Raw genomic sequence first — 14,430 nt, 5'->3', positions numbered from 1 at the left:
AGTTTTCTCTGTTTAACTTTTAAAATCCTTCAGGACAAACTAGTTTTATAGTGATGTCATATTACTTCCTCTTATACTTGCTAATTTTTAGCTAAACTAGTTTATTTACTATTTTCCATGTATGACATAATGGAGTGAGGTGTTTAGGGGATAGAATAATAGGCCTGGAGTCAGAAAGGCATGATATGAAATCCTTGCTAGCTATATGACCCTGGTTAAGTCACTTAATCCTATTTACCTCCATTTCCTTATCTGTAAAATGAGCTAGAGAAGGATATGACAAACTACTCCAGATTCTTTGTCAAATGAGGTCTGAAAGAGTCAGATGTGACTGACACAACTGAACACAGAAGCATGAAATACAGTTTCCCACCTCCATAATTTTCTGCACATTGGTCTTGTTCCCTATCTCCATCTTTTAGAAGTCTGAAGTAGCACCTCCAATGTAAGATATTTAATGATGTTCTACTTATTGGCAAATCCTTGCATATCCTGAATAACATTGTCTCTCTGTTTCTCTCTTTCAGTCGCTGTCATATTCAAACACACATAAATAGAAATACATTATACACATATATGCATGTATATATATATATACATATGTTGCTTTAATGATTTTATATATATATGTATTATATATACATATTTTCACACATACATTCATGTTGTATCTATATATCTATATGCATTGCTGTTTTGGCACCTAAAAATATGATTTCCTTCTTAGTTCTCTTGTATCCCCAATGTATAACAGAGTGTCTTAAAATTATTTACTCAAATTGAATAATCATCATTGTCTCTTTTGAAGAAATTTAGACAGTTTAAGTGGTGCTGGGCTTACCTAATTAGTTTTAGCCTTACTTTAGAACAGACTTCTCTGTCTTAAGTAATTTATCAGCCTCAGTGTCTTTAGCATCAAAGACTGCAGACATCGGGAATCATAAGTGACATCTATTTGTAAAATTCAATCTATCATTTAGTTGTAAATTAATCTATCAATTAAATCTATCTTGTCCTTAAAAACAAATATAATAATAAATAAATAAAATAATATAATAATAAAAATAAATAATATAAATAAATAAATAATAAATAAAATAAAATAATATAATAATAAAAGACAAATATAATAAGAGGTCTGCTAATAAGACCTCACTAACTGAAAAAAAACTGGTTTTTGTCAATTTAATCTATCATTTTAAGGATTTTTAATTACACAGAAGGAAGATACTGAAATTAAGAATGGGACTGACTTTGTGTATCTCTCATAATAAGAGGGAGGAAGAGTATACCTGCAATATTGTACCTCCAAAAGCATGACTATTGTGAAAGAAAGGGGGCAAAGAAAAGGGTAAGATAAATTTCCATTTTGTCATATGACATACCTATTAAAATTATCTTCCTTTATGGATTATATCATTTAGCTATTATCATTTGAAGTTAACTGTTATTGCAATAAACAGCAAATTTACAAGAAAATTTCAGGACTATATTAGGATGGGGAAGATAAATTTTACTTATAATCTACCAAGTACTAACTTTGGTATTTGAAAGAAGCAACTGTTTTCTCTTAATATGTTTAATATTCTGTTGAACAATTTTCTCTTGCAAAACAAAATACTTTAGAAGAATTTGGAGACCAGAAATTGCAATACACAACTCATCCCTGACATTAGTGATAGTTCTGTATTTTGTCAATCTGTCTTTTTTTAATGTTTCATAGCAAAGTATGTGATATTCATTTTGATTCATAACAATACAAATTAGGTCATCAAGTCTAATACCTACATTTTATAGATCAAAAAATTGAGGCTTAGAAATGAGAAATAATTTGCCCAAAGTCATACCATTGATATATTTTGAATGGCAGAGTCAGAATTGAAATGTTTCATTCGAAATCAGGTTGGTGAGTGGCAGTCAATCAAATTTTATTAAACACCTACTATGTGCCAGCTCTTTGCTAAATACTAAGGATCCAAGAGCTAGATAAAAGACAATCGTCAAGGAGCTTTCCTCATGAAGTTTTTTCTGAAAAAATTTTAGCACACAGGAAACAATGTGGTGAAACATAAAGGATACTATATTTCTAGTGAAAGAATCAGAATTTGAATCCTAAGCCTTTAACATAGGCAAGTGACAACATCTCCAAGCTCAGTTTCCCCAATTACTAATGAAAGGGGTTGAGTAAATAGTCCATGAGGTACCTGCTAACTCTAATGAACCTTTGTACAAAATTGCTATTAGATAGGGAATTATATATGAGTCCCCCCACTTTTCCCCTAATAATCTCACCAAAAATAGAAGGGAAAAAAACCCTGTTATTTTGCTTTCTATATAAAATGTGCTGAGAGAACTACTGTAGAATACCTCATTTATTATTTTATAGACTGTGCATTTATTCCCACAAGCAAGTTATGCTATAAATTCCACAAGGGCAGACCTCATTCTCATGTCTTATTCATCTGTGTATTCTCCATTTCAATTTTTTAGAGAATGGGCATTCACCATTGTTGGATGAGTGGATAAATGACATGGACATTTTGAGTTCTAATATTCTTAAATTGGAAGAGTCAATAAATAGAAATGTAGAAATATAAATAACAGGGTAATTAAATGTAATATGAGATTATATCTGCTAAAGTCATACTCAGAATTCTGTATTATACTCTAATATCTTACCTACTTTTGTTTTAGCATTTAAAGTGATTATAGTCCTTGATCATTAGAGCTTTAGGAAGTTATCAAAATCTAGAATACATAACACACACAACTAGAGGAAACCTAGAAGTTTTTATTCATCTGAAAGAGAAGACAAACTGGACTCTTAAAAAGTGTAGAAAGTGGCTCCAGGAGGATTTGTAGTTATTGATTGAAATTAAGTTTATTGTAAGGACACACAGGAACCATTGTCAAACCAACAACTCATCAACAGTGACTGTAATCCTCTATAGTCCTCTTCAAGTCTTAGAGCAGCAACCTGAAAAATTTTGGTTTGCCTTAGACTCCAGATACCTGATTATTGCCTCATCAATGAAGAACAAGGAATTAATGGAGGCAGTAAGCTACTCCTCCAAGTACTGAGGAACACAAAAGAGGCCTTTATAAGTCATGTTGATGTTGATAAGTCTTTTCCACTCATGTGTGATAGCTCCATTTGGGGCTTTCTTGGCAAAGATATTGGAGTGTTTGTCATTTCTTTCTTCACTCATCTTACATATAAGGAAATTGAGGCAAACAGGCTTGCCAAAGTCATACAGTTAGTAAGTTTATGAGACCAGATGTAAATCATAAAGATGACTCTTCCTGATTCCAGGCTCAGTGCTCCATCCATTGTGCCACCCAGATGCCCCAAGGTAAATCATAGAAGCATAGATTTAGAGCTAGAAAGGCCCAGAGGATTTTTAGAGATGAGGAAACTCAGGCCTAGAAATTGTCTCATGCATAACTAGTAAGCATGAGAAGAAATAGAATTTGAACTCTTCCAAGTATGATATATTGTCTTTAGTTTCTAGCATAATCAAGATTATGATGTTCACTCTATCATGCTGCCTCTGATAGCATTCTTAGTTAGTTAAAAGCTATTTTTTGAATTACTTCCATTTACTTGCTTGTTTTGGGTTTTAATTTCAATTGAGGTTCTATCCCACAGATAACAAATGAGGGTAGAATATGTACTTGAAGTTTATCTTTCTTTTTCAACTAGTCCTGAACAGTTTATTTTATTTTTTTTAAAAAAATGTATTTATTTAAAACAATGGGGTTAAGTGACTTGTCCAAGTTCACACAGGCAATTATTAAGTGTCTGAGGCCGGATTTGAACTCAAGTCCTCCTGACTTCAGGGCTGGTGCTCTACCACTGTGCCAACTAGCTGCCCTTGAACAGAATATTTATGGGAAAAAGAGAGGGTTTGGTGTGATTGTAAGTTTTATATATAGCTATCATTTCATTATCAAGAAAGAAAAGATGTCAGTAGAAAGCAATTCCTAAGAAACAAAAATGTTAATAGATAGTGATATGTGATGATCACAAAGGTATTGGTATTAACATAGGATTGGTATTAACATAAGGTTTGTGCCTTTCAGTAAAACTCATAGGCTAACACTATCATTGCTATCTACCAAGGCAATCATTTACTCTAATATGTACCTGAAAATGAATGTTATCTGCAAGAACCCAGCAAATAGCTATTCTGTCTTTGCTTTATATAATCATAGAAAATCAACTACCACTTCAGGGTAAATATTGTACTTTTGGACAGTTTTAATAGTTAAGAGTTTTATTATTTTTTCTGATGTTTCAAATCAATTTATTGGTTTTACTATTTAGTCAAAAAATATTGAAAAAATAGAAGTATATAATATTTCTAGAAGACAGGTAGTGGACGTATGATTTCATTGGTATAAGAAAAATTATGGTATGGAAACCAGTTCAGTTTTTGTACTTTCTTTGCAATTTGAACTTACCTAGAGTCATACAGATAATATGTCAGACATGGTACTTGAACCTAGGCCTACCAGACTCCAATGCTTTCTGTTTTCTGTAGAACATTGTCTCTCTAGGAAATATTAATGTTTTTATCTTGTTTTTAAAGATAATAGTGGTAAAAAAGCAAATTTCTGTTAGCTATTAATTAGATATATAGTCGAACCTCAGATGACAATAGTTAATGTACACATTAACCTTAAATTCATGACTTATTAATTTGGAACAAGATAACTGGAAACATCCCTGAGGGATAGTATGGTATCCAGGGGACAAATGGATAGAGCACTGGGCTTAGAATCAGTAATAATCATCTTCTTGAGTTAAAATCCAGCCTTGGACACCATCTGTGTGACTCTGGGCAAGTAAATTGATCCTTTTTTGTCTCAGTCCCTCTTCTATTAAATGAGTTGGAGAAGGAGATGACAAACCACTCCAACATATTTTCCAAGAAAACCCCAAAATGGGTCTTGAAAAGTCAGACTCAACTGAATGACTGAACAAAATATATAACTAACAATAGTAGTTAACCTTAAAACCTTAACAAATATTTGTTGACTTTATACAATATTATCAAATGACATATGGAGAATTCTCTTAGTGGAGAATACACTAAGTATAACCAATAATTTACATCTAATCTCTTTAATGGTAACCTTGAGATACCTCATAGAGAGCAACATGAGAATATTAAATATAGCATTTTAGATTCATAGAAGTACCAATTATGATTTCAATAATGTTTGATAATAGCATTTAATTTTAACTTGTCAATGCTTTTTAGGCAAAGATTTTTAAACTAAAAACAAACTAAAATGGATACAATTTTGTGAATCTAAATTATCATTCTCCATGGTCACATAATTCTATTCATGAAACATTTCAAGATGGTGAAAAAGAAAATAGATTAATTTGTGCTTAGTACAGTTTTTCTTGCAAGGATATTTTACTAAATTGTATTTCTTTAAAAAAATTGGAAGTCTTGGATATGTCCCTGGGACAAACTACTGCAACTTTCATGTTGGTATTAATAAATGGACCAATATTCTTTGAGATCAGTTATCCAATCAATTTAAAATCAACCTATGCTGATACATATCTCTCAGTCTTATTCACAAGACTACTGTGAATGAACATGTCAAGTTCTTTACTGAAATCAAGCTCTATTACCTCTATACTACTATCCTTATCTATCAATCCCATATCCCTGTCATAAAAGGAAATATGCTTAGTCTGGCATGACTTATTTTTGATGAAATTATGCTAGATTTTAGGAATTATTACCACTTTTTATAAGTGCTTACAAATACTGCTTTTAATAATGCACTATAAAATTTAATTAATAATCAGTTACATTCTAAAGGTAAAATTCAGAAAAAATATGCTTTCTCACCTTTCCAAAAATATTTGTCTATTCCTATACTACATGATATTGAAAGATCATTTATAATAGCACCTTAATCATATGCATAGATTTTAATATTATGCATAGTAAATACCATGAAAAACAAAATTTCATCTATGCTTAAAGACTTTAATTTTTCCCAAATTCTTGTTTATTCTTACCTTCCGTTTGCTACTAAGCATTTCTGTTGAGACCAATATAAGATAAATATCACCATAGAGGCAATAAATGTTCAATGTATATTTTTATTCATATAACAGAAAACTTGTTACTTCTTAGTGGTAGACTAAAAAAAAACCTGGCCAAAATGCAGTTCCTATGTGATTTTTCCCATTATATTCTTCAGGTTCATTATTATATTACAAATGGAACAATATGTTGGTAGTGTAGAAAATTTAAAAATGGATAAAGAACATTAAATACATAATTAAATACATTAATTACTTTATTAAACATATGATTCAGGACATTCAGGATATTTCAAGGGGTGAGCAATTCCTGTCAATGGTCTGGAATCAATTGTACTGATTTATTGTGCAAGAGTGTTGGGCCAATCATTGTTCAAAATAAATTTTAAAATGTGCTCTTCTCTCTCTCTGAAGTCATGTGCAATGGTATGAAACATTGCATATATTCTTAGTTTATATATTGTTTGGTTTCCTAAATGTCATATTTTTTAAATGTTTTTTAATCTTTATTATTGAGCATGACTCAATTTATGAAGGGAGGAACTCAACATAATTGAACATATCAATAGCAAAACCAACAGAAATCACATGATTACCTCAATAGATGCTGAAAAAAAGACTTTGACAAAATACCACATCCATTCCTATTAAAAACACTACAAAGTTTAGGAATAAAAAGAGTTTTCCTTAAAATAATAAATAGTATATATCTAAAACCATCAACAAATATGTAATGGGGATAAACTTGGAGCATTTCCAATAAAATCAGGGGTAAAACAAGGATGCCCATTAATACTATTATTATACAATATAGTATTAGAAATGCTAGTTTTAGCAATGAGAAGAAATAGAAATTGAAGGAATCAGAATTAGCAATGAGGAAGCAAAGCTTTCACTCTAGGCAGTTAATAAGATACTATACTTAAAGAACTCAAAAATATCATGTAAAAAAACTCCTTGAAACAACTAACAAATTCAGCAAAGTAGTCAAATATAAAATAAATCCACATAAATCAATAGCATATATATGCATGCATGTATGTATGTATGTTTATATATACATATATATATATGTATATATGAACAACGGAGCCCAAGAGCAAGAGATAAAAAGAAAAATTCCATTTAAAGTAATTATAGACAACATTAAATGCCTGAGAATCTACCTCCCAAGACAAACTCAGAAATGATATGAGCACAGTTATAAAGCACTTCTCATCCAAATAAAATCAGATCTAAATGATTAGAAAAATGTCAATTGCTGGTGTTTGGGTAGAGCTAATATAATAAAAAAAATGACAATTCTGCCCAAATTAAATTACTCATTCAATGCCATACCAATCAAACTACCAAATAACTATATTATCAAGCTAGGAAAAAATAGCAATAAAATTCAGGTCAAGAATACTGATGGAAAAAATGTAAAGGAAGGTGGCTTAGTTCTACTAGATCTACAACTATACTATAAAGCAGCAGTCATCATAACTACCTGATACTGGTCAAGAAATAGGGTAGTGGATATGTGGCTTAGGATAGGTTCAAAAGAAAACATAGTCAATGCCTAAACCTGAAGACATCAACTTCTGGGATAAGAACTCTCTATTTGACAACAATTGTTGGGAAAACCAGAAAATAGTATGGTAAAAACTAGGCATAGACCTACATCTCACACTCTATACTAAAATAAGGTCCAAATAGGTACAGGATTTAGACATAGAGTGACACCATAGATTAATTAATAGACCAATAAATACTATATCTATCATATCTATGGAAAGGGAACTAATTTATGGAGAACTGCATCAAATTTATAAGTTTACAATTCATTTATCAATTGATATATGGCCAAAGGATATGAAGTTTTCAAATGAAGAAATTAAAGCTATATACAATCATGTGAAAAAATGCTCCAAATCATTATTAATTAGAGAAATGCAAATGAAAACAACTCTGAGGTAACACCTTATGCCTACCAGATTGGCTAAGATGAGAAAAAGAGAAAATGATCAATGCTGGAGAAGTTATGGGAGGATCAGAATGAAGATGCATTGCTGGTGGAGTTGTGAAATTATAAAACCAGGGGCAGTTAGGTGGCACAGTAGATAGAGCACCAGCCCTGGAATCAGGAGTCCCTGAGTTCAAATCCGGCCTTAGACACTTAATAATTACCTGACTGTGTGGCCTTGGGCAAGCCACTTAACCCCATTGCCTTGAAAAAAATTTAAAAAAAAAGAAATGATCAAACCATTTTGGAAAGCAATATGGAACTATGCCCAAAGATCAATAAAACTGTTCATACCCTTTGACCCAGAAATTCCAATTCTAGACTATATATAGAAGAAATCACAACAAATGGGAAAAGTTCCATATATTTTGGAATATATTTCAAAATATTCCTAGCAGCACTGTTTGTAGTGGCAAAGAATTGGAAATTGAGGGGATGCTCATCAATTGAGGAGTGGCTGAACAAATTATGGTGCATGAATGCTATGGAATATTACTGTTCTATAAGAGACCATAAATGGTTGGACAGCAGAAAATCATGGAATGAATTAAAGGATGTGATGCTCACCCAAGGAACCAGAACCAACAGAAAAATGCAACATTAATAACAACATTGTGAGATGATTAACCTTAGTGGAAGCAGCTCCTCTCAGAAGTTCAGAGAGCTAGGATAGCTTTATTAGTCCAGCTATAGGCAATGTCATCCAGAGAAAGAAAAACAAAACAAAATAAAACAAAAATAAATTTAAAAAATCAGAATCTGATGAACAATTTTTAAAAAAAATATCTCTTCCTATCTCTTTGCCTTAATCCTGTTTCCTCATACCGAAAATGACTAATCTGTAAACATGTTTATCACACATATCTATGTACAATGTACCTTACTGTTCAGTGCTAAAGGGAGGAGGGCTGGGAAGTGGGGGCAAAGGGAAATTTCGTAACTTACATATGCATATGAATGTTGAAAAACTTTCATAACATATATTTGTAAAAATAAATATTAACAAAAATTATGAAGGGAGAAGGGTTATTGAAATTAAAAATAAGAATATTCAAGTAAAGCTTTTAAAAAGTGAGTTAAAGATGATGATGTCCATCAAATCAGAATGTGATTAGAAAATGCATTTTTTTCTCACCATATTTCACTGAATCTTCTTCATTTTGTTCTGATTAAGCACTGTTTTTTGCTTTATACTACATGAGCACAAGTCACTGCTTTGTTGGTTTGTACTTTTAAAATGATCACTAATAACTCAAACAACCTCAGGAAGCATATGAATTGTAAAAAATTCCAGTGGGCAGAAATTAAACCAAAAAGAATCATAAACAGCTTAGGAGGTTGCTTCTTTATGTTGCATTTCCCCCCTTTAAATAAAGTCAAAAGAAGTAATTCAGAACTGAGGAGGACTGTTGTCAGGGGATCAATGGTGTCAGTTCCTGTTTTCTGGCACAAAAACAGTGGAAAATGTTCACTTAACTAAAAGTGGAATAGAAAAATAAAACAGGAAAATTTTCAAAAGAGAAATTCATTTTGTAGTGATGCTTGAAATAAATCAGGGGTACCTCTACAAGACATCCAAGAGTTATCCACAGATAGTAACTATTCAAGTCAGAATGATAGCCTCATAGAATTCTAGAGGTGGAAATGAATAATGCTCAGAAGTCCTCCAATCATCCCTAAAGCTGATATTCCCTCTTCAATATCTGACTGATCTGATTTAAAATTCCAGTTCAGCTACTTATTTCCTGTATGACCTCTGGGAAATAACTTTTCTTCTCTGAGCCTCGATATTCTCATTTCCAGAGTTGGGGGTTAGACTTTTTGTTCTTGACAGTCTTTTCCTGCCCTAACTCATGTTTCTTTGGCCATTGATAGATTACTCTTCAGTCTCTGATTATTTCCAGGAATCACCTACTCTGCTTCACAAGTTAGGCTGCCCCTTTGTTGGACATCTATTGAGAATAGAAAATTTTTCCTTCCACTGAAGAAAAAAATTGTTCTTTACTATAACTTCTACCTATTAATTTCTAGTGCTACCTCTTCTTGGTCCAAGCAGAGGAGTGTAATCTTTCTCCTAAATGACATTTAAACAGTGAGTGTGTTTCTAAGATTACAGTTTCCATGGCATCCTACGTATCTAGTATGTTTACTTTCTAAACCTTACATCTTATTAAGTACTATATTAATTATTACTAAAGATAGTTATATTCATTTCATCAGCTCATTTGTTTCCCAAATCAGCCTATTTATATCAAGCATTAGCTTCATGTTCTGATTGATGGTTAATGGCAGAGAGATTTCTCCTTAGGAATAATAAGTGATCATTTTCCTCTGAATAATAATGTGTTTTCCTACACTTAAATTTAAAACCTAAGTTTAAAACTCTAAAAATCAATAAAAACACCAATTATATATACAAAATGTAATAAAACTGTTATCTGTCATAGAGAGTAGAGTGTTTTATTTAATAAACAAGTCCAATTAATATAGAATTACAATACATCTCAAATAGACATTTTTTAATTTTTAAAGAATTAGAATGCAATTAAATGTTTAAAGCTAAAAATCTATTAAGCATATTAGTTGTTCATCTCTGAAAACACACCAGTTTTTCATTGAGCCTAAATATAGTGTGGTGCCCCAAAACAAATCTGACATACCTGGTATAGAATGCCCAGGACAAAATAGAGTGAATTATTAGCCTACCTTGTTTTGAGTGCTATATTTCTAATAATTCAGTCTTTGGTTACGTTAGCTTTATAACAGTCACATTACAATATTAACTGATACTCAGGAAAATTACTAATGGTGAAGGAACTTGAAACCATGACATTTCAAGAATGTTTTGTTTCTCACCTCTTGAAATCCCTCCTTCTCTTCAGTCCATCTCAGACCTTCTACTTTAAAGACTTCCCTGATCACATCAGCTAAAATGATCTCTACCTCCAACTTTCTTTTTTTCTTTCTTTTTTTTTTTGTTTTTAGGTTTTTGCAAGGCAATTGCTCAAGGCCACACAGCTAGGTAATTCTTAAGTGTCTGAGGCCGGATTTGAACTCAGGTACTCCTGACTCCTGACTCTATCCACTGTGCTACCTAGCCACCCCTGCCTCTAACTTTTCAAGTAGAGCTTTCTTCAAACTTTTCCTGAATTCTCTCTCGTTATACCCTGATACTTCGTAATCTGTTCCATTTTTATTTTTCCAGTCTTCATACTACTCTGGGTGGTGAGATAGAGAATCAATTAGATAGGAATTAAAGGACTCCTTTGCTAACAAGATGGGTCAGTTGAAGTTGGATAGCATGAATTTAGAATTTTGCCAGTTAACATGATTATGATGCTAAATTTGTAGGTATGCTATCATCACATTTGGACAATAAACTCCAAGATGAAAATAATGCAAGATCTTACTGTTAGATGGTACACACTTTAAAGTCAAGGGAAGGATCCTAGGAACAATTTAAAACTGGGAGGGACTTTAGAAGTTAACTAGTTCAATACCTTCACTTTATAAATGAAAGGCCTGAGGCTAAAGAGATTAACTGATTTGCTCAAGGTCTCATAGGCAATTAGTGGCAGACACAGCATTTGAATTCAGATACTTTGATTTCAAACAAAGCTTCCTTTTAACTAATTGGCTGTTATAATCAGTGACACTGACTTTCTTGCAGTTCCTTGAAGAAAATACTCCATTTCCTGACTTCAGGTATTTTCACTTCCAATCCCCCATACCGGAAATCTCTCTCTTCATTTATTTTTTAAATAAATATCTTATTTGTTTTCTAATTATATGCAATAGTAGTTTCTACCAAGCATTTTTTGCCTTGTTTTGAATTTTACAATTTTTCCTGCTCCCTCCCTCCCTTCCTCCCCTCCCCCCCAACAGAAGGAAATCTGATAGTCTTTACATTTTTTTCTTGACATGCATATATCAAAATTGAATGTTGTCTCTTTTCATTTCTAAATTAGCTTCCTTAACTACCTTCAAGTGTCAGCTAAAGTCACACTTTCTATAAGAAGCTTCTGTAGTAATAGTTCCTTCCCTCTCTTGACTATCTCAAATTTATCCCACATATGAGCTTGTTTGAAATGAGTTGGTTGCTTGTTGTTGCCCCATTTTATTGTAAACTCTTAAAGATCAGGAACTGGATGCTTTTTGCATTTCTTTCTATACCCAAAGCCTTAAAACACTGCCAGATAGTACATATTTAATAAATACTAATCTGACTCAGACACAAATTTCATGTCAATAAAATATAGTTTTCCCAGTCTATTAAAATAAACTCTATTTCATTACTTAAAGTATTATTTGATACTCAAAATATCTAGAGTCAATTGGTTCTGTTTTCAAAGAAAGTGTTTCTCATATAAAGGAATAAAGTTTCTGCATAATCATCAAGTTTACCCTCTCTCTTTCCTTCCTTTTGAACCAAATGTTTCCACTTATTTTTCTCCACCTGTATCATTTATTTCCTTTGCAAAGTAATAGTATATTTGAATGGAAATTAACAGGTATTGTCAATTTCTAAACAGAATTTCTCTACCTACCACACTATTTTCAACCACTACTGATGAATAAGTTACAATTATTTTCATGGTGTTATTTTTGGAACTATTTATAATTAGTAGTTAAATATGTGATGAGCAAATATACCATTAGATAATATTTATTGTTGCCTTTGGACATATGATAAAAGTCAATTAAAAATTCCATTCTTGGTTTCTCCAAGGAATATTCCACCAATCCTTTCAATTAGATGCAACTTCTTCCTTTCTTTGTACTTCATTTATAGCAAGAATGTCAAGATTGATATAATTCACCCCCTTTAGCAATAAAACCATTCATTAGTCTACACTTATCATTCATCTTCTCAAAGAGGACAAACTTGTAATTCTGGGTAATTTAATGCTAGAGGAAGCTCAGATGTGGTGGCCCAACTCAAAATGACTACTGGAAGAAATAACATCAAGAGATTGGAGTGCTTCCCTGAGTGGGAACAGTTTATTGGTAAATTTGAAGGGAGAGTTGAGCTGAGGCACAGTTGACAACAGTGGACCAAAAAAGGAATGGGCAGCTTTCAGAGACTTGGTGTACAGCACTGCATTTGCTCATCTGGGTCAGAACATTCATAAACATCAAAACTGTTTTAATGAAAATCATGGAAAAATACAGAAGCTGCTAAATGAAAAAACGAGGACTCCACAAGGTTTTCCAGTAGGATAGCTCATCCATTTCTAAAAAGGTAGCATTTAATTCCATCAAAAGTAAAATACAAAAATTGCTTAGAGAGGTGCAGGATTCTTGGCTCAGTAAGAAGGCAGATGAAATTCAGATAGTAACAACCCAAAGTGCTTTTATGGGCCCATGAGGTTGATTTATGGACCAAAGACATATAGTGCATCTTAACTACTTAATGCTGATGGAGTCACATTGATTAGTGATAGGGACATTATCCTAGAGAGATAAGCTGAACACTTCCATCATGTTCCTAAAAGATCATAATCAATCAATGGCAAAAGCACTGACATTTTAGTACCATCTGTCTCTAGTTGAAGGAGAGCTTGGGAAAGGCAAAGAACCTGCTATTGATTCTATTATAGTTGAAATTTACAAGGTGGAAGGAGGTGGGAATTCAATGCTCATATAAAAACTGATTGAAATTTTCCAGGTTATATGGTATGGAAAGGATGCCTGTATTGTCCATTTCTATAAAGATAAAGGGAATAGATTGTTCTGTGACTATCACAGGAGGTGTTTCTCTTTTATTTATTACTGGTAAGATTCTTTCCAGAGTCCTTCTCAATTTGCTGATCCTTCACTTGGAAGACAATGACCTCTCTGAGAGCTAATGTGGCTTCAGATAGGGCTGAGGAATAGTCGACATGATATTTGCTGACTGCTGACTCCATAAAAAGTGCTAAGAGTAGAAGAGAGATCTGTATATAATGTTTGTAGATCTGATCTTTGATTCCATTAGTCATGAGAGCTTATGGAAAATTATACCAAAATTTGGTTGCCTGGAGTAATTGAACATATTGTACATTAATTTCATGACAACATGCTTGCCCGAATTCTGGATAGTGGATGATGCTCTTGAGATTTCCTGGTTCAGTGGAGTGAAACAAGGATTTGTCCTTGCTCCCATGAGTTTTAGTATTTTCAGCTACATTTCAAATACCTTCACTGAGGATGAGCATGGCATCAGGGACAGCTACCACACTGATGGTAAATTCTTCAAAAATACTACAAGTGAAGACCAAAGTAGAAGGAGGCTCAGGAAGGATACTTATGACAGGATAGGATAACAGACACTGAGGCCCTTTCTCATGCTAAAGTGCCAAACATTCAA

The sequence above is a fragment of the Macrotis lagotis genome, chromosome 1 (genome assembly GCF_037893015.1).
Source record: "Macrotis lagotis isolate mMagLag1 chromosome 1, bilby.v1.9.chrom.fasta, whole genome shotgun sequence".
In the NCBI taxonomy this organism is placed as follows: Eukaryota; Metazoa; Chordata; class Mammalia; order Peramelemorphia; family Peramelidae; genus Macrotis; species Macrotis lagotis.
Note: the sequence above shows the minus strand (reverse complement) of the source record.